The sequence below is a fragment of the Ovis canadensis genome, chromosome 14, assembly GCF_042477335.2.
Source record: "Ovis canadensis isolate MfBH-ARS-UI-01 breed Bighorn chromosome 14, ARS-UI_OviCan_v2, whole genome shotgun sequence".
Classification (NCBI taxonomy): Eukaryota; Metazoa; Chordata; class Mammalia; order Artiodactyla; family Bovidae; genus Ovis; species Ovis canadensis.
Window position 1 is genome coordinate 61,056,348 of NC_091258.1, and position 21,088 is coordinate 61,077,435.

The 21,088-nt window shown below is 47.2% G+C and overlaps 1 long non-coding RNA gene and 1 pseudogene across 1 annotated transcript; one reads left to right on the forward strand and one right to left on the reverse strand.

The window, feature by feature from the left end:
• Positions 1–5,554: 5,554 nt before the first annotated feature.
• On the reverse strand, positions 5,555–19,713 carry LOC138418816 (uncharacterized). Its single transcript, XR_011248724.1, has 3 exons — positions 19,584–19,713; positions 5,933–6,054; positions 5,555–5,831 (listed from the first exon to the last, which is right to left on the reverse strand). It is a non-coding gene; the product is annotated as an uncharacterized lncRNA (long non-coding RNA).
• LOC138418502 (cytochrome c oxidase subunit 6C-like) lies at positions 14,736–14,962 on the forward strand (annotated as a pseudogene).
• Positions 19,714–21,088: the final 1,375 nt, after the last annotated feature.

A 21,088-nucleotide genomic window follows, 5' to 3' on the forward strand; every position in this document is an offset into this window, starting at 1 on the left:
GAAAGCTAGTGTAAAAGAGTCGAGTGAGTGAGGAGGGAGACAAGGTTAGCCAGAGAGCAAGGAACCAGATTATGTAGGGCCTTGTAGGCCATTATAAAGAAAATGGATTTTTGTTCCAAGTGCAATCAATCATCCTTGACTCTTCTTTTTTCACACACACCTCAAGTCCATCATCAAATCCTGTTATCTCTACATTCACAAATAGATCCAGAATCTACTCACCCTTCTCCCTTCACAGCCTCCGTCCTAGGACTCCCTCCTCCCATCATCTTCCCCCTGGACAGTCCCTGACTATTCTCTCCAGGGTAGCCAGAGTGAACTGCATAAAACAGCTGGCATCACCACGCTGTCTGGCTCAAAACTTCCAATGACTTCTTTCACACTTGGAATGAAGTTCTAAGTCCTCACTATGCTCTCAGGGCCCTACTTAAGCAGATCCCCAACCTCCATCTCATTTCCTCGGTTTATTTAGGCTGTGCTGGGTCTTAGTTGCAGCTGCCAGGATCTTCGTTGTGTGGCATGCAAACTCTTAGTTGCAGTGTGCGTGCTGGATCTACTTCCCAGCCAGGATGGAGCCTGGCCCCCTTACATTAGGAGCACAGAGTCTTACAATCTGGACCACCAGGGAAATCTCCCCACTACATTTCTGATCTCATCTCCCTTCTTTTCCTTGACTAGCTTTGCTGACTTATTAGAAAAGACCCTGATGCTGGGAAAGATCGAAGGCGAGAGGAGAAGGGGACAACATGGTTGGATGGTTGGATGGCATCACCTACTCTATGGACATGAGTTTGAGTAAGCTCCAGGAGTTGGTGATGGACGGGGAAGCCTGGTGTTCTGCAGTCCATGGGCTTACAAAGAGTTGGACATGACTGAGCAACTGAACTAACTTTGCTCCAGTCGCACTGGCCTCCTCCTTATTCCTGGAACACTCCGGCCCCACTTCAGCCACAGGACCTTTGCATCTGCTGTTCTCACTGCCTAGAATGTTCCTCCCCCAGGCATCTTCATGGTTCCAACAATGACTTTATTCAGGTTTCTAAATTAATGTCACTCCCTCAGAGACAACCTCAGCTAAAACAGCATCCCTGAGAAATTCTATGTCCTCTTGAAAGCTTTTTATTTTCCCCCCCTGGGACTTCCCTGGTGGTCCAGTGGCTAAAATTCCACTCTCCCAGTGTAGGGAGTCTGGGTTCAATCCCTGGTCAGGGAACTAGATCCTGTATGCCAGTCTTTGCCATATGGAAAAGACCTTGGTGCTGGGAAAGACTGAGGGCAGGAGGAGAAGGGGACGATGGAGGATGAGATGTTTGGATGGCATTACCGACTCGATGGGATGAGTTTCAGCAAACTCCGGGAGATGGCGAAGGACAGGGAAGCCTGGCATGCTGCAGTCCAGGGGGTCACAAAGAGTCGGACACGACTTAGTGACTGAACAACAAAATGCTGATCCTGTGTTGCCATAACTAAGATCTGGTGTAGCCACATAGATTCATATTTTAAAAAAAAAAAAGCTTTCTTTTTCTCCCAACACTTACAGTACTCCATCCTCATACTATAGACCTATTTACTTACTTGATTTATTGCCAACTCCACTCCTTTGAATACCAGCTCTATGAGGCAGAGGTTGTTATTTAATCCGCTGCTCTCTCCCCAGTACCTAAAACAGGGCCTGAAAAATAGCAGGTGCTCAACAATTATTTGTTGAATAAATAAATGAATCAATTAGTCATTATGCTCCATGTCTCTCCCCACTGTCTGGCTCTGTGGAGCACAACCAGCAAGGAGAGAGAGAGTCATGTGGGCCCCAGGCTGTGCCCTCCCACACACATAGACACTTAGACAATCTGAAGGGACCAGGGTGGTGGCCAGGGTAGCAGTGGGGGCCGTTGTTGAATTAAGACAACCTTCCCAGCAGAGGGTCTGGAGCTAAAGCTTCAAGGCAAAAAGAAAGGAGAAGTTCGTTTCTACAGAATCATGCCCTGTGTGGGCATGCAGTGATGTGTTTGCACTACTTATTTACGTATTGGCTGCACTGAATCTTCGTTGCTGTGCACGGGTTTGTCTTTCGTTGTGGCGAGTGAGGGCTACTGTCTGGTTTCAGAACATGGGCTCTAGAGCACAGGCTTGCTAGTTGTGGCACACGGGGTTCATTGTTCCATGGCTTGTGGGATCTTCCCGGACTGGGGATCGAACCCGTGTCCCCTGCATTGGCAGGCAGATTCTCAACCACTGGACCACCAGGGAAGGCCCAGCAATGAAATGTCTGATGGCTCTGCCCTAGGCTTTGCCTTAAGTTTGCAGTCCTGTCGGGTAACAGACCCCTCACTATACAATGACAGCCAAGGGTGGGGGAAGCCCAGGCAGAGGGGTCAGGAGATACACGGGCTAGGGGAGCCCAGAGGAGGTTCCTGACCAGTCTGGGGGTCAGGGAGGGCTTCTTGGAGGAGGTTTCAGGGAAATCTTTTAAATCTTGACCCTCTGATCTCTCCAGACACAAGGCAAGTTCCTGTCCTGACCTCTTGTGTCCGTGATGCCTGATCTTCCTGTCACTCGAATCTTGGTAACAAGCAATTTAATCACTTCTTTAAGCACTTCTCCCAACCTAGAACCCAAAGATTTGACCACCAGAGGGCACTGTGGCTCCAGTTTTTGTCTGGGCAGTCTGTTCAGGACTCCTCAGATCCAGGAGGGACATTGTGGGGGGCAGTGGGACCAACCAGTGGACACATTGGTCCCCCCACTCTGAGCCTAAGACACTGCCCAAGACTTGGTTATCAAGGTCAGAGCCCCTCCCTACAAAAACTCCTGTGGAATCAATGTGTGTGTGCGTGATAAGTCACTTCAGTCGTGGCCGACTCTTTGCAACGCTATGGACCATAGCCGGCCAGGCTCCTCTGTTCATGGGGTTCTCCAGGCAAGAATACTTCAGTGGGCCGCCGTGCCCTCCTCCAGGGGGTCTTCCTGACCCAGGGATCGAATCCACATCTCTTGTCTCCTGCATTGGCATGCAGGTTCTTTACCACAAGCGCCACCTGGGAATCAATAGGAGTCTCTCTGTCCCAGACCCCTGGGAGCCCAGCTTGGGCCTCTGAGGGAGCAACTTGCTTAGCCTCCCTGATCCCTCTCTTTCCCACTATTCTTCAGAGGGTACAGCCCTCCCCTAAGCTGCCCTTGGGATGTTCAGACATGACCCTTGGAAGTCTCCTGCCCAGATGGGGATACTGAGGTATACAGGAGGTGTGGCTGGTGGCGGGGAGGGTGTCATACAACACCAGGACAAAAACAATAGCAGTTAATAATAATAATAACTACAATACAGGACTTCCCTGGTGGCAAAATGGATAAGGATCCGTCCACCAATGCTGGGGACACGGGCTCCATCCCCGGTCCAAGAAGATTCCACACGCCACGGAGCAGCTCCGCTAATGAGAACGGCAACTTACTGAAGCCCACGGGCCCAGGGCCCACGCTCTGCAACAGAAGAAACCACTGCAACGAGAGTCCCTCACAGTGCACCTAGAGAGAGCCCATGGCAACAGTGGAGATCCAGGGCACCCAATGAACAACTGAGAAGCAATACCCAAGGCCCCATTAGTTAGCTCCTCCTGTGTATCAAGACCTGTCCCGAGCCTTTTACAGGTCTAATATTGCTATCACACAGACCACACTTTGGAAGCAGGACTCTTCACCTCAGAGTCAGACGAGACAATCTGGGCTCAGAGAGACAACACCCTTATCAAAAGACCCCACTCATCATTGCAGGAAGATCTGGGACTTTTTTAATTAATTTTTATTGGAATGTAGTTGCTTTACAATATGTTAGTTTCTACTGTACAACAAAATGAATCAGCTATATTGATACTTTGACCCCTCTTTGTTTGGGTTTCCTTCCCGTGTAGGCCACCACGGAGCACTGAGTGGAGTTCCCTGTGCCATCCAGGTTCCCATTAGTTATCCATTTCATATATAGCAGCGAATATAGGTCAATCCCAATTTCCCAATTCGTCTCACCCTCCTTTCCCGCCTTGGTGCCTTTATGTCCATTCTCTATATCTGTGTCTGTATTTCTGTTTTGCAAATAAGATCATCGATACCATTTTTCTAGCTTCCACATATATGTGTTAATGTACAGTATTCTTTTTCTCTTTCTGACTTCACTCTGTATGACAGACTCTAAGTCCATCCACATCTCTGCAAATGAACCAATTTCATTCCTTTTCATGACTAAGTAATATTCCACTGGGCCTTCCACCATGGTTCAGTGGTAAAAACACTGCCTACAATGCAGGAGACTGGTTTGATCCCTGGGTCAGGAAGATCCCCTGGAGGAGGAAATGACAACCCACTCCAGTATTCTTGCCTGGAAAATCTCATGGACAGAAGAGCCTGGTGGGCTACAGTCCATAGGGTTGCAAAAAGTTGGATATGACTAAGCAACTGAGCGGGCTTCCCTTCCCTGATAACTCAGCTGGTAAAGAATCGGCCTGCAATGGGAGATCCCGGTTCAATTCCTGGGTTGGGAAGACTTCTTGGAGAAGGGATAGGCTACCCACTGTAGAATTCATGGATTTCCCGAGATCTAGGTTCAATCTCTGGGTTGGGAAGATCCTCTGAAGGAGGGCATGGCAGTCCACTCCAGTGTTCTTGCCTGGAGAATCCCCATGGACAGAGGAGCCTGGCGGGCTACGTCTGCAGAATCTCAAAGACTCAAGTGAATACACAAAAGCAACTGAGCAGGAAGAAGAGAGAAAGCCCTTAGTGGCCAGCACATTTTAGCACACAATAAATATTCTTTGTGGTCCTCACAATACCAGCTCCTGTGCCTGCATACCTCCTGAGTGCCATGCCGATGAGGGTTTTACATGCATAAAACACATTTCTCAACGGCCTAGAGAAAGTGGTCTCCAGATAGAGATCACAGAGAAATCATGGAATCTGGACTTTGGACTCATGAGTGCTGACCCAAAGCACCCTCTGTGAGGCCCTAATGGGCACTTTTATTTATTTATTTGGTGGTGTTGGGTCTTAGCTGTTCCACTGTGGCACACAGGCTCGGTAGTTGGGGCATGTGGGATCTTAGTTCCCAGACCAGGGACTGGACTCGTGTCCCCTACATTGCAAGGTGGATTCTTTAGCAGGGACCTCAAGGGAAGACCCTTGGGGAGGGAGCACTCTCACCTCTACCAGTTACTGTGCTAGTGGTCACACTCGTGTGACCCTCACAACAATCCTGAGACAGGGGATAAGGTGAGGCCATATCAGAGAGGACCACAAAACCTAGGGTAAGGGGTTTGGGTTTGATTCTGAGGCTAGGGGGAAGCCAGCGGAGGGTTTTCAGCATGATCTCCGTCTGTTTTAGATAGATCCCCATGGCTGCAAGTGTGGGACAGACACTGGGGACAAGGTAGGAGGTGGGAGACCTGGGAGGGGGCTTCGATGGCTTGGGTGGGAGGATGGGGCCAGTGCAGGGGTGACAAGGCGATGAGAGGCAGCAGAATGCAGCTGCTGGGACAAATGACCACGAACTTGGCAGCTTAAAACAATAGGAATCTATTTTTAAAATAATTTTATTTATGTGTTTATTTTTGGCTGTGCTGGGTCTTCGTTGCTGAATGGGCTTTTCTCTAGTTGGGATGAGAGGGGGCAACTCTTCCTTGCGCTTCTTGTCACGGTGGCTTCTCTTGTTGCGAAGTATGAGCTCTGGGGCATGTGGGCTTCATCTTCCCAGACCAAGATTCGAACCTGTGTCCCCTGCATTGCCAGAAGGATTCTTATCCACTAGTACCACAAGGAAGGTCCCAGCAACAGAGATTTATGCTCTCAGGGTTCTGGGGGCCAGAAGTCAGAAATTGGTATCACTGAGCTGAAAACAAGAGGGGGGGGCAGGGCCACACTCCCTTGGAGACCCCCAGGGAGCATCCTTCCGTACCTCTTCCAGCTTCCGGTGTCTGCTGACGCTACTTGGTTTGTGGCCTTACTGCTCCAGTCTTAAAGCCTCCATCTTCACATCTCGTCCTCTGTGCGTGCTTCTCTCTCTCTCTCTGCTTCTGCCTATAAGGACAGTTACAAGTGATGCTGTTTAGGGCCCACCTGGACAGTCCAGGATAATCTTCCCATCTCAGGATCCCTAACTTCATCACATACTCTTTTTCCTTATAAGGGATTAGAACCAGTTGCTTTGGGGTACCGTTATTCTGCCTACTACAGCAGAGTGGGTGGAATTTGTAGATGGATAATGTATAGAGGGGGATTCCCAAGTGGCTCAATGGTAAAGAATCTGCCTGCCCAGCAGGAGATGCAAATTCGATCCCTGAGTCGGGAAGATTCCCCTGGAGAAAGGAAATGGCAACCCACTCCAGTATTCTTGCCTGGGAAATCCCATGGACAGAGGAGCCCGGTGGGCTGCATTCCATGGGGTCGTAAAGAGTTGGACATGACTTATCAACTAAACAACAGCAGCAGCAACGATTTATGGAGGAAGAGGGAAAGAGTCTTTGGAATGGCAGGGAGGACTCCGAGGTGAGTGGCCTGAGCAGCTGGAGGGGTGGAGGTGCCATCCCCGGGATGGGGCTGGAGGCGGAGGGGCAGGTTTGGGAGAGCCCAGGAGCTCAGCTTTGGAAGCAGAACCCTTGAGTCTGAATTGGATGTCAAGCAGCTAAGAGGGGCTGCTGGGTAAGTCTGGAGGTTGGGTTAAAGAGAAATTTGCATGCATAAAGAGACTGGATGAGCTCTCCAGGGAGAGAAGAGCACCAAAGTCAAGAGAGAAGAGCACCAAAGTCACACGACCAGGGTTTTTCAACAAATAATTTGCTTTAAAGAAAAGGGCGTATTAGGGAGTGTCATTAAGCTTTTGAATGCAGGGGGATCCGTATGTACCTCAACATCTCGCAAAGCCCATAAGGCCCTTTTCAGAATCAAGTTTACAAAGGTATAACATCCACAAAGTTGTGAAGGAAACCTTTTGTATTAATATACAGTTTAAAAAATAATTGTGATATTTGTGCTTCTTTATTAATATAGTAAAGAATAACCTGATAACTCAGTTGGTAAAGAATCGGCCTGCAATGCAGGAGACCCTGGATTGATTCCTGGGTCGGGAAGATCCCCTGGAGAAGGGATAGGCTACCCACTCCAGTATTCTTGGGCTTCCCTGGTGGCTCAGCTGGTAAAGAATCTGCCTGTAATGGGGGAGACCTGGGTTCAATCCCTGAGTTGGGAAGATCCCCTGGAGAAGGAAAAGGCTGCCCATTCCAGTATTATGGCCTGGAGAATTCCCTGGACTGTATAGTCCATGGGGTTGCAAAGAGTTGGACACAGCTGGGCAACTTTCACTTTCTTCTTTCAAAGAATGAGATCTGGCTGCAGATCCAGTGGGGCTTCCCAGTGGCACTAGTGGTAAAGAACCTGCCAATGCAGGAGGCGGACGTAAGAGACGCGGGTTTGGTCCCTGGGTTGGGAAGATCCCCTAGGGAAGAGCACATCAACCCTCTCCAGTCCTCTTGCCTGGAGAATCCCATGGACAGAGCAGCCTGGCAGGCTACAGTCCATGGAGTCGCAAAGAGTGGGACACAACTGAAGCGACTTAGCACGCAGATCCAGTAACTACCATAATTTCAAGCACTGATGAGTAAAACCAATGTTTCAAGATATCTACAACAGTTATGTGCTGTGAAACAGCTGTGATTTATGTGGATGATGAAGTCACAGGTTTTGCCAATAGTACTGATTTGTTGCCAATGTTCATAATTGACAAAAATATCAAATTTTAGTTAGACGTTTGTGAAAACAGACATTTCAAAATTTTCCCACCAACAGTGATAGAACTCTGGACCCCTTGGAGGTCCCAGCACCCCAGGTCAAGAATCCCTGTAGATTTAAAACACAACCTGGGAGTTTGCTAGTGGTCCAGTGGTTAAGAATCTGCCTGTCAATGCAGGGGACACAGGTTCGATCCCTGGTCGGGGACAATTCCACATGCCGCAGGGCAACTAAGCCCATGCGCCGTAACTACTGACGCTGGAGTGCTCTAGAGCCTGTGCTCCGCAAGAGAAACCACCGCAGTGAGAAGCCTGAGCACCGCGGCTAGAGCGTAGCCTCCACTCGCAGAGCCTAGAGAAAGCCCGCCTGCAGCAATGAAGACTCAATGCAGTCAAAACTAAATTACTTAATACAATACTTTTATTTTATTTATTTTTCTTATATTTATATACTTGGCAGCCTTGGGTCTTAGTTGCAGCTCATGGGCTTTGTTGCCCCATGGCATGTGGGATCTTAGTTCCTAGACCAGGGGTTGAACCGGCATCCTCTGCATTAGAAGGCATATTCTTAACCACTGGACCACAAGAGAACTCCGTAAAATAAGTTTTAAAAATACAACGTGTATAAGAACAAACATGTGGATACCAAGAGTGGGGAGGGTGGAATGAATTGAGAGATTGGGGTTGACCGCCTTGGCAACCCACTCCAGTATTCTTGCCTGGAGAATCCAATGGACAGAGGAGCCTGGCGGGCTACAGTCCATGGGGTCTCAAGAGTCAGACACAACTTAGTGACTCAACCACCACTACAACATATACTACTATGCATAAAATAGATAGCTAAGGAGAATCTACTGTATAACACAGGAAACTGTACTCGGGACTCTTTTGTGACCTAAGTGGGAAGGTGAGGTGAGGTGAGGTGAAGTCGCTCAGTCGTGTCCTACTCTTTGCGACCCCATGGACTGTAACCTACTAGGCTTCTCCGTCCATGGGACTCTCCAGGCAAGAATACTGGAGTGGATTGCCATTTCCTTCTCCAGGGGACCTTCCAGACCCAGAGATTGAACCCTGGTCTCCCGCATTGGAGGCAGACGCTTTAACCTCTCAGCCACCAGGGAAGCCTAAATGGGAAGGAAATACAGGAAAGAGAGGGCTTATGTATATGTACACCTGATTCACTTTGCTGTACAGCAGAAACTAACCTAACTCTGTAAAGCAACTATACTCCAAAAAATTTTATTTAAAAAAAAAAAACCACAATGTGTGGATCTTGCATAGATCCTGATTTGAACAAACCAACTTAAAAAGACACTTTCAAGAAAATTGGGACATTTGAACATAGACTGTGTATTGTAAGATATTAAGGAAATATTGTTCATTTTTTGTATGATACAGGCATTGTGGTTATGATTTTTGTCACATTATTACTGATTTGAGATAGATGGTGAAATATTTGAGACAGAAAGTTACAGCTAGGGTTGGCTTATTGTGTAAGCTTAAAATTAGGGTTTGTTTTAAAGTATTATAGCTAAAGGAGAGTGAGGTCATTTTCTTGAATGATGGTGATGTCCTGTTTCTTTGCATGTATGTGTGTTCTCAGTTCAGTTCAGTCCCTTAGCCGTGTCTGACTCTTTGCGACCCCACGGACTGCAGCATGCCCGGCCTCCCTGTCCATCATCAACTCCCGGAGCTTGCTCAAACCCATGTCCATTGAGTCGGTGATGCCATCCAACCATCTCATCCTCTGTCACCCCCTTCTCCTCCTGCCTTCAGTCTTTCCCAACATCAGGGGCTTTTCCAAGGTGTGTGTTCTATTTCTTATCAAAGATTGGGATTACACAGGTACAAGCATTTGTCAAAACCCATCAAGAGCACACTTAAGATTTTGAATTTCTTCGTGTACAGATTTAGGTAAAATTTGGTAAAAGCTTCCAGCTTCCCTGGTAGCTGTGTGGTAACTAGCCTGCCTGCCAATGCAGGAGACACAGGTTCGGTCCCCAGTCCAGAAAGATCCCGTATGCGGTAGAGCAGCTAAGCCTGTGCGTGTGCTGCAACTACTGAGCCTGTTCTCTAGAGCCCGGGAGCCACAGCGGATGAAGCCCACGCGCCCTAGAGCCTGTGCTGCACAAGAGGAGCCACCGCAATGAGCAGCCTGCGTGTTGCAGCTAGAGAGCAGCCGCCACTCCCTGCAACTAGAGATAAGCCCAAGCATAGCCAATGAAGACCCAGAACAATAGAAACTAAATAAATAGGGTTTTTTTAAGTAAATAAATCTTGAACCTAGGTAATTGTATGTGTATTAGCTTCCTAGGGCAGCCATAACAAAGTACCACAAACTGGGGGGCTTAAAGACAACGGAAACTTATTCTCTCGTGGTCTGGAGGCCAGAAGTCTGAACTCAAGGTGTCTGCCTGACCATGCTCTCTCAAAGCTTCTAGGAGAGGCTCTTTCCTTGCCTCTCCCAAGCTTCTGGGCGTGCCAGGAGTTTCTTGGTTTGTGGCTGCGCCATTCTGCCCTTTGCCTCTGTCTTCACATGGCCTCTTTCTGTGTCTCTGTGTCTGCATGTGGCTGTCTTCTTACAAGGGCACAAGTCCTCCTGGGTTAGGAGCTTCCAGCATGACTTTCCCGTAACCAATCATGTATGTGTTAGGCAGTTAGAGTAGGGGAAAGGAGTCCAAAATGGCGGCGGCGAGGAGACTAGGAAGGGAAGAGCCCACGAAAATAGAACAAAGGAAGGTCAAAGGAAGGTCGGAGGACCAGAGTGAGAACTTCAGGTAGAACAGCACTCCTGGCTGAGCCCAATTTGCATAGGCCAGGCCCAGGGGGAAGAAAACATATAAAAGGAGGAGCCAAGCATGCTCTCTCCCCCGGCCGCCCACGCCCCCGTCCTCATCCTGCGCCCCCCTCCCCACCCCGCGCCCCCCTCCCCACCCCGCGTCCCCTCCCCACCCCACGCCCCCCCCACGCCCCCCCCTCCGCACCCCGCCCCCACCGCCCGCCCTCGTGCGCTGGCTTGCTCCTCCACTCTCTTCTCTTCTTCGAGGATGGATTCTCCTGCTGTCTCCTACATAAAATAGAGCTGTAACACTGATTGGTCTAAGAGCTATGATACGGTTTGTTCAAGACCCGAGAGCTGTGATGCGCCGAGGGCTTTAATGTCCATCGCTCCAAATCATTGTTGTGACAAGACAAGAACTGAGACGCGTACACTCGCCTGACACACGCATCTTTGTTTGCCATGCCACAAGGCTTGGGGGATCTTAGTTCCTTGACCAGGGATCAAGCCCGGGCCCTTGGCAGTAAGAGCTCAGAGCCCTAGCCACTGACCACCAGGGAATTCCCTATCTGCATCTTATTATTTGGAAATAAGGTCACACTCTAAAGTGCTGGGAGTCAGAACTTCAAGTATCTTTTTTGAGGGGATACAATTCAACTCTTACTAATATGCTTGCTGAAAAGTTTAGAGGAAGAAGGTGGAGCTTTGAAAGGTATTCAAAAATGTGATGGGTGGATGGAGAGAGGGAACAAATGAGTGCTAGTGCCAGAAGATTAGAATGTTTTTGATTAAGACTTCCCTCGTGGTGCAGTGGCCAAGACTCTGCGTTCCTAATGAGGGGGCCTGGATTCCATCCCTGGTCAGGGAATTAGATCCCACATGCTCTAGGAGTTTGCCTGCTGCAACTAAGACCTCCTGCAGTCAAATAAAGATATATGTTTTCTATAAAAAATGCTAATGGTAGAGTCCAGCTGATGGGTGTGTGGGTATTCCCTGAACAATTACTTCAACTTTTCTGTATTTTTGAAATTGTGGAAAATAAAGTGTTTCAGCTTAAAAAACAAAAAGGGTAAGGAGGATAATTAAAATACAAATCACTGTGCATTGATAATTCTTGGGGCTGAATAACAGCTAAATAGGGGGTCATGCTATTCTCTCTACCTTCTATGCTTGGAAATTCCCAAAATAAGTAAATAAAATTAAGAATTCTGTTTAGTGAAGGAATTATGAACAAAATTAATAGACAGGTAAGTGAAAAGTACCATATCTGAAACTGACAAAAGATTAATGTTAAGAATATTCAAAGAACCCTTAAAAATGAATAAGACATCCACTTCCCCCACAAAAAAAATATCTGAGCAAGCAAAGCATGTGAGCACTTAAATGTCAGAAGACCCCAAAACCTGTCAAGCATAAGAAAATGTTTTCAAAATTGTTAGTACTCAGAAAAATGGAAGTTAAAAACAACTGGGATATGAGTGTTCAAATTCCTTCCAATTTTTCTATACATTTGAAATTTTTTCATAATAAAAATGGGGGGAAAAAAAACAATGAGAGATCACTTAGTACCTAGTTGTTGTTGTTCAGTCACTAAGTTGTATCTGACTCTTTGTGAGCCCATGGACTGAAGCACGCTAGGCTCCCCTGTCCTCCACCATCTCCCGGAGTTTGCTCAAATTCATGTCCATTGAATCGATGATGCCATCCAAACATCTCATTCTCTGTCATCCCCTTCTCCTCCGGCCCTCAATCTTTCCCAGCATCAAGGTCTTTCCCAATGAGTTGGCTCTTCCCCTCAGGTGCCAAAGTATTGGAGCTTCAGCATCAGTACTGCCAGTAAATATTCAGGATTGATTTCCTTTAGGATCGGCTGGTTTGATCTCCTTGCTCTCCAGGGGACTCTCAAGAGTCTTCTCCAGTACCACAATTTGAAAGCATCAATTCTTAATGCTCAGCCTTCTTTATAGCACCTACTAGACAGACAAAAATCAGAAAGCTGGATCTTGTCAGGTGGTAGAGGGAATGTAGAGACCCAGAAACCCTCATGCATGGGGCAGGGGTGAGGGGGGTGGGTACTGTTAGCGGAAACACTGACTGAAACTGCCCAGTCTGGCCAAGCACCATACTAACCACTTGCATGAGTTTTATGGCAGGAGGTCCTAGTAAAGAACAAGGAACTAACAGGCCACCACCAACTGGAAGAAATCGGGAAAGGTCAGAAGGAGACACCACATGCCCTACCACCTCCCAGAATCCTCCTCACTGGTGTCCATCTTGGCTGAGCAATGTTTGTACCACCAGGAAGAACCCCGAATCAAAATGACTGGCCACAGACGACCTGGAAACTAACCCATCACCACGAAACCGGATCCTGCTACTCTAGTGGCAGGCAGTCCTCCCGGTTCCCTTGCCCTCCTGTGCTCCACCCGGGTGCCTCTCCCCGGTAAAGTGCTTTGCTTTGCCAGCAGGTGTGTCTCCTCAGACAATTCATCTTCGAGGGTTAGACAAGAGCCCCCTTTTGGGCCCCCTCCCCTGACTCAAGATCTAGAGTGATTCCCCCCATTCTGTAAACAGCTTCTCTATGAGAAGTTATCTTACTCAGGTTATCTTTATCTGCTTGGCCTTGTGTTTCCTCTTGGGGCCATGATTGATACAGCCAAGTCTGCCTCAAGCCAGTGGTACACCTAGAGGCCCACACACAGGACCAGGAGTACAGCTGTACAAGCATCATCGGTTCTGTGGTGTCTCCGGTGAATTCCTCATTGGGCACCCCAGTCCTTCATGATGATTTCATTACCACGACAGCTGATGCAAGCTGCCAGCCGACTGTGTATATCACAGCCACCCAAGTCAATCTGTTTTCTCATTCCAGCTGCTTTCTTAAATTGTGGCCCATGCTTGGGCACTTACACATTCAGCATGTAAACTGAACTTACAGCCAATTGCTATATTTATTCCCATGGGAAAGTGCCCTGTGAAGCTGTCTGCTTAGCATTCAGTCTTTGGGGGTCTCTGACCTCACCACATAGCTAACCCTTAAGAAAAATCCTGTTTTTTTAGACTCTCAGACATGGAGAGTAGACTTGTGGTTGCCAATGGGGAGGGGAGGGATGGGTGGAGCGGGAGTTTGGGATCAGCAGATGCAGACTAGTATATAGAGTGGCTAAAAAACAAAGTCCTACTGGATAGCACAGGGAGCTATATTCAATATGCTGTGGTAAACCATAATGAAAACATATTTTAAAGTTTTATATATATATAAATCATTTTGCTGTACAACAGAAATTAATACAACATTGTAAATCAACTATACTTCAACTTAAAAAAAAAAGAAATGCCCCCTGGTCACAGTGATTGGTTCAGAGACAGGACAGGACCCTGCTTCACCAATCAGGGCTGTTCCCTGGAATTTTTCACAGTGGACCTAAGTAGAGAGGTCTTTAGTTCAGGTCCACCATGAAGTCTGTGGCTTGCAACCAAAAAATCCTGATGGACACAGTCTAAGTGTCTTCAAGTCTTTTATTTATCCATTCGCTCATTGATTCAACAAATGGGTGCCAACTATGTGCCTGTGCTGGGCTTCCCTGGTGGCTCAGATGATCAAGAACGCACCCGAAATGGAGGAGATGCAGGAGATGCGGGTTCAATCCTTAGGTTGAGAAGATCGCCGGGAGAAGGGAAGGGCAACCCACTCCAGTGCTCTTACCTGGAGAACTCCATGAACAGAGGAGTCTGGGGGCTACAGTCCATGGAGCTGCAAAGAGTCAGACAACTGAGCAACTACCACTTTCGCTTTCACCGCGTGTCCATGTTGGGCTCCAGGGCTACAGCAGTGGGTGAATCACCACTCCCATGTTGGGAGTATGAGAATGTTCAGTCACGGGAGACTGCATTCCTTGCTACAGGGAGGAAGCGGGTCTTAGAAAAAAGTCAGAGAGACAGCCCAGTCCCTGTTTAGCAGAGTGGCAGCTGTCTCGTGGTTAAGAGTTTGGGCTCGGGAGTCAGATTGCCTGAGTTTGACTCTCTTTACAAATGACTGGCCCTCACTGTGCCCCAATTTCCTCACCTGTAACATGGAATCATAATAAGACCCACTTCAACCATTTAATCATCTCTTCTATAAATATTTACCCAGGTCCATTTCTCCGTCTGTCTGGAAGGATGTTGTTGTTGAGTTGTCAAGGAGAAAAACTACCATGTCTTCCAGTTCTTTGACCAAACCTCAGATGTGTGGCCTTCTGGCCAATATCTGTGACTTCATATCCTTGGATTATTCACTGTCTCCCTGGGAGTTGCAACTTTCTATAAGTTTGATGTGGTTGAGTAAGCAAAGAAGATATATGCAGATTTCTGCAAAAATTATAACTCCATAAAAGCTGTTGAGGAGATCAGGAAAACTGGTATCTTTCAGAGTGCAATGTGATTTTGGAATAGAAAGAATTTCTTTGGGTTGCGTTCCATGGAAGTTTGCCACTTGCCTGTGTTCCTGCACTATGAACTATGAATATCTGGGCTAAGGAATAGTTTCTCTAGATAAATAAATGATTAAAAAATACTGTGCAAAAAAAAAAACAAAGTTTAACAAGTAACCTATCCTGCGTCAGATGCTGTTTTAAGGATGAAGAGCCCTGCAGGAAAAGAAAGAAAGAAAGCAGACAAAAATCCCTGCTCTCCTAGAGCTGATATATGAGAGGAATTGTCGGCTAAAAAGATGCACAACATGAGAGTTGCCATTTAAGTTTTATTTGGGGCAAAATGAGGCCTGCAGCCCAGGAGACAGCACTTCAGACAGCTCGGAGAGACTGCTCCAAAGAGGGAGTAGGGGGAGGTCAATATGTAAGACTCCGGTAAAGGGGGAGTTCAATGAAATCAAGCGCTTACTTTACAAAAGTTTTTCAGCTGGTCATGAGTCACCATGAAGGGATTTAGTGCTTTTCTAGATATAAGGGTTTCCCTGGTAGCTCAGTGGTAGAGAATCTGCCTGCCAATGCAGGAGACACAGGTTTGATCCCTGAGTTGGGATATCCCCTGGAGAAAGAAGTGGCAACCCACTTCAGTATTGTTGCCTGGGGAATCCCATGGACAGAGGAGCCTGGCGGGCTACAGACCATGGGGTCCAAAAAAGTCGGACAGGACTGAGTGATTAAACAACAATAACAAGGATTGGGATCATGCAATCAGTCCCTGAGAATATCTAACTATCTAAAGACCTGTTCCACCAGTGTCCCCGGGGCACAGAGGGTCTCACTCTCCACCCTGAGCTCCCAGGGTCAGTAGCTGCAGCAGCACAGCGGGATGGCAAGTGCCCTTGCTGTCGCTCAGTTGCTGGCAGTCTGTAGCTCACAGATGTTACCTGAGAAACTGCATTCGCCTCTTGGTGGGCGTTGAGCCAAAAGACAGGACTAAGCCAGAGCAAGGGAAAAGGAAGGGTTATGATCACTTTCATCCAGTCCCAAAGAAAGGCAATGCCAAAGAACGCTCAAACTACCGCACAGTTGCACTCATCTCACACGCTAAAAAAGTAATGCTCAAAATTCTCCAAGCCAGGCTTCAATAGTACGTGAACCGTGAACTTCCAGATGTTTAAGCTGGATTTAGAAAAGGCAGAGGAACCAGAGATCAAACTGCCAACATCCACTGGATCATCGAAAAAGCAAGAGAGTTCCAGAAAAACATCTATTTCTGCTTTCTTGACTATGCCAAAATCTTTGACTGTGTGGACCACAACAAACTCTGGAAAATTCTTAAAGAGATGGGAATACCAGACCACCTGGCCTGCCTCTTGAGAAGCCTATATGCAGGTCAGGAAGCAATAGTTAGAACTGGACATGGAACAACAGACTGGTTCCAAATAGGAAAAGGAGTACGTCAAGGAGTACAACAAGGTATATTGTCACCCTGCTTATTTAACTTACATGCAAAGTACATCATGAGAAACGCTGGGCTGGATAAAGCACAAACTGGAATCAACATCACTGGGAGAAATATCAATCACCTCAGATATGCAGATGACACTGCCCTTATGGCAGAAAGCAAAGAAGAACTAAAGAGCCTCTTGATGAAAGTGAAAGAGGAGAGTGAAAAAGTTGGCTTAAAACTCAACATTCAGAAAACTAAGATCATGGTATCTGGTCCCATCACTTCATGGCAAATAGATGGGGAAACAGTGGGAACAGTGTCAGACTTTATTTTGGGGGGCTCCCAAATCACTGCAGATGGTGATTGCAGCCGTGAAATTAAAAGACGCTTACTCCTTGGGAAGAAAGTTATAACCAACCTAGACAGCATATTAAAAAGCAGAGATGTTACTTTGCCAACAAGGTCCATCTAGTCAAGGCTACATACAGTAGTCTTGTATGGATGTGAGAGTCGGACTATAAAGAAAGCTGAGCACCGAAGAATTGATGCTTTTGAACTGTGGTGCTAGAGAAGACTCTTGAGAGTCCCTTGGACTGCAAGGAGATCCAACCAGTCAATCCTAAAGGAAATCAGTCCTGAATATTGGAAGGACTGATGTCGAAGCTGAAACTCCAACACTTTGACCACCTGATTCGAAGAGCTGACTCATTTGAAAAGACCCTGATGCTGGGAAAGATTGAAGGCTGGAGGAGAAGGGGACGACAGAGGATGAGATGGTTGGATAGCATCACTGACTCAATGGACATGAGTTTGAGTAAACTTTGGGAGTTTGTGATGGACAGGGAGGTCCGGCGTGCTGCGGTCCATGGAGAGTCGGACACGACTGAGCGACTGAACTGAACTGAACAGCAGTAAGTAAGGAGAACACCAGGGATCTCTCCCAAGACAGTGTCTCCTCAAACAGTAAAACTGGGAAAGTTTTAAGCTAAGGGTGCGTGCATACTCATGAAGGGGTTTGGGTGGCCAACAGAGTTCAAGCTTTAGTTGATTAAAGTTACAAGGGTCAGAAAGGGTCAATGTGATCATCGCTGAGGTTCTGATCTGGTGGTTGAGCACTTCAGTCTAATCTTTACCATTGAAATAGAACTGTATCTTAACCACTGATACATTATCTTTGCTATTGTTATTTGTCTTCCATGCTAACCCTCCTTTGTTTCTACATTCTTCTTTCCCTTTAGTTCACTGATTACTGAGAACTATTCAAGGGCAAGCCTTGTGGCTGGGCTCAGATCACAGAATGACTTCTCAGGTCAAAAATGGATTCTCAGGTTTCCATGGTGGCTCAATGGTAAAGAATCTACCTGCCAACTCAAAAGACAAGGGTTCAATCTGTGGTCCGGGAAGATCACACATGCTGAAGAGCAACTAAGCCTGTGTGTGCGCCACACTATTGAGCTGATGCTCTAGAGCCTGGTAGCCGCACCTCCTGAGCCCACATACCCTAGAGCCCTGCTCCACAACAAGAGAAGTCAGCGAAATGAGAAGCCCGAGCACCGCAACCAGAAAGGAGCCCTTACTCGCCACAACTATAAAAAAAGCCCACGCAGCAACCAAGACCCAGCAAAACCAAAATTAACTAAATAAATGAATGAATTTGTTTATAAATGGCTTCTCCTGTGTCAGGAAAGCCGTGCCTCGTTCTTTTTCTCCAGGGACCCTCTACCCTATCTGCTTACAAGAGGAGACAGACAAGAAACGTATGTTTTGAAGTTTCTTGGAGATTTCTGGCTCTGACCAAGATGGAATAACAAGGACTGGATGTGTTTTACTGCCTGAGGCAAGCAAAATCACGAAAACAGACAAATACTGGAGTAGAAAATGGCAACCCCCTCCAGAAGTCTTGCCTGGAAGTCCCATGGACAGAGGAGCCTGGTGGTCCTGTCTGCGAGTCTCTTCTGTTTTTTTGCTGTATTCATCTGTTGCTGCATCAATGCCACGGTTTTATTTATTTTTGGCCTCACCTGTTGACATGTGGGATCCTATTTACCTGACCAGGGATCAAACCCAAGTCCCCTGCATTGGAAGCATGGAGTCCCAGTCACTGGGCCACCAGAGAAATCCCCAGAGTTTTCATTACTGTGGTTTTGCAATATGGCTGATATTTGGTAGAGCAAGCCCTCTCTCTTTCCTCTCTAATGCTGACTTCGTCATTCCTCCATACGGCTTCCCAGGTGGCGCTAGTGGTAAAGAACCTGCCTGCCAATGAAGGAGACAGAAGATACATGATTCGATCGTCGGGAGGATCCTCTGGAGGAGGGCATGGCAACCAACTCCAGTATTCTTGCCTGAGAAATCCCATGGACAAAGGAGCCTGGCAAGCTACAGCCCACAGCGTCGAAGAGTCGGACATGACTGAAGCGACTCAGCATGCGTGCATGCATTCCTCCACACAAATTTTAGAATAGGTTTTATCAAGTACCTCAGAAAACCCATCCAGAATTCTGATTGAAGTTGCTTTGAATTTATTGACTAATTTGGAGAGAACTGACATGTGGATAAGACTAAGATATCTTATGCAAAGGCATGGATAGTCTCATTTTTTCCCACATTATCTTCTGTATCCTTTATCGGCATATTGATGCTTTTTCCTTCAAGGACTTAAGTATCTTTAAGGTGTTAAATAAACTATAGTTTTTGTAGCTACTGAGAGCTGAACGAGTTTGTTTTGCTTTTTGGTGCTGGATTTCCAGAACACATTTTTTAAATAATGTTTTATTGGTTATGTTAGTATTAGTGAAATGACATTGATTCTTGTAGGCTTATCTTGTATCAACCATGATACACCTTTTGTGAATAGTCTTCCTGCCCTCTTTATTATAAAGGCAAGTAGTACTTCTAAAACATTTTGGCCAATTAGCAATCATATCATCAATGTGATCCCATTTCTAATATTTATCATTCTATTAGCAAAGCCTCTGCTGTTGATCAAAGATAGGCGAGTGCTTTGCAGTAGCAATCTCTGCAGCCAGCTCTTAATTAATGCCGGCTGAGCCCCCTGGTTTGAGTGAACTCCGGGAGTTGGTGATGGACAGGGAGGCCTGGCGTGCTGCGGTTCATGGGATCGCAAAGAGTCAGACACGACAGAGCGACTGAACTGAATGACTGAGCCCCCTGGAGTAACTGACCTTTCGGGTGTAGTTTAAAACAAGTCAGATCCTCTGGTGGAATGGCAACCCACTCCAGTACTCTTGCCTGGAAAATGCCATGGTAGGCTACAGTCCATGGGATCGCAAAGAGTCGGATAAGACTGAGCAACTAAAAAACAAACAAACAAAAAAAAACTTTAAAACAAGTCGCATAGCCACGAGAGGGCGCTAAGGCTTCACGTCCCTTCACCCTCGAGGAGGGTTACTGTGCGCGGAGAATGTGGCCACCAGGAGGCGCTGTTATTGGTCCAGCACCTACCGGGTGCCAGGCGCCGCTCCTGACGTTAGGAATACCGCAGGGCCTAGTAAGCTAATATTCTGAAAGAAGGGGAAGGTAGGGGGCTTCCCGGGTGGCTCCTTCTCTGGCGGCTCAGTGGTAACGAACCCGTCTACCAAGCCGGAGACGCAAAAAGCACAGGTTCGATTCCTGGGTTGGGATAATCTCCTGGAGGAGGGCATGGCAACCCGCTCCAGTGTTCTTACCTGGAGAATTCCATGGACAGAGGAGCCTCATGGATACAGTCCATAGGGTCGCAAGCGACCAGGGAGGGTAGACAGAAAGTAAACTAAAATTTCAGGGTGTGATAAATCCTGTGGAGAAAATTTATTGTGACAGGATAGCCATAGGGGCTCAAGGACACCTGTCTGAAATTACATCTAAATGATGAGGGATTCTGAGTAGAGTGCTGGGGCAGAGAAACATTTGAGAGTCCAGGAGGGAAAGAGCCTCCTGGAAGTGAAGGAAAGAGGAGGGAGGGGGAAAGAGGAGGGATGAAGGCAGAATGGTGACAGGTGAGGGGGGTGGAGAGTGGAGGGTTTCTCTTCTGAAGCCAGAAGAAGCCCATGGAGGGAGCAAGGTGGAAGAAGACTAAAATGTAAGAGGGACTTCCCTGGAGGTCCGGTGGTTTGAGCTCTGCTTTAATTGCTGACCCCCTGGTTCAGTCCCTGGTCAGGGAACCAAGATCCCACAACCTGAGAGATGAAGCCAAAATTTTTAAAAGTGAGAAAAAGTATTATTTGGCTGATAAGTGAGAAACAAGATCACAGATGCCTGGGAGGCAGTGTGAGGTGAGTGTGGCAATGATGCAAGCCTGGTAGGCCAGGTACACTGTGTCCTTTGTGACTTTTCCTTAATGGAGGGGCTGTGACTCAGTGTCCCTGAGGACATTTTGTTGGCCAGGGATGGTGGCTGTAAGGAGCTAATGGTTCAGTCTTCCCCCCAATGATAAAGTTGATCATAAAGCTTATTATGTGCCCTGGCGCTAGTCTATGATCAATGCATTTAAACTTCACAACCACCCTGGAAGGCAGGTACTATTATCATCACCTTCATTTTACAGATGTGAACACTTGAAGCATGTGGACACAGAGGGGTTAAGTGATTTGCACTAGACCAGACAGCTGTGAAGTAGAACAGATGGCCTTTGAATCCAGGCCTTAACCCCAGAGGTCATGCTCTTACCCACCATGGTATGCTGCTTCCA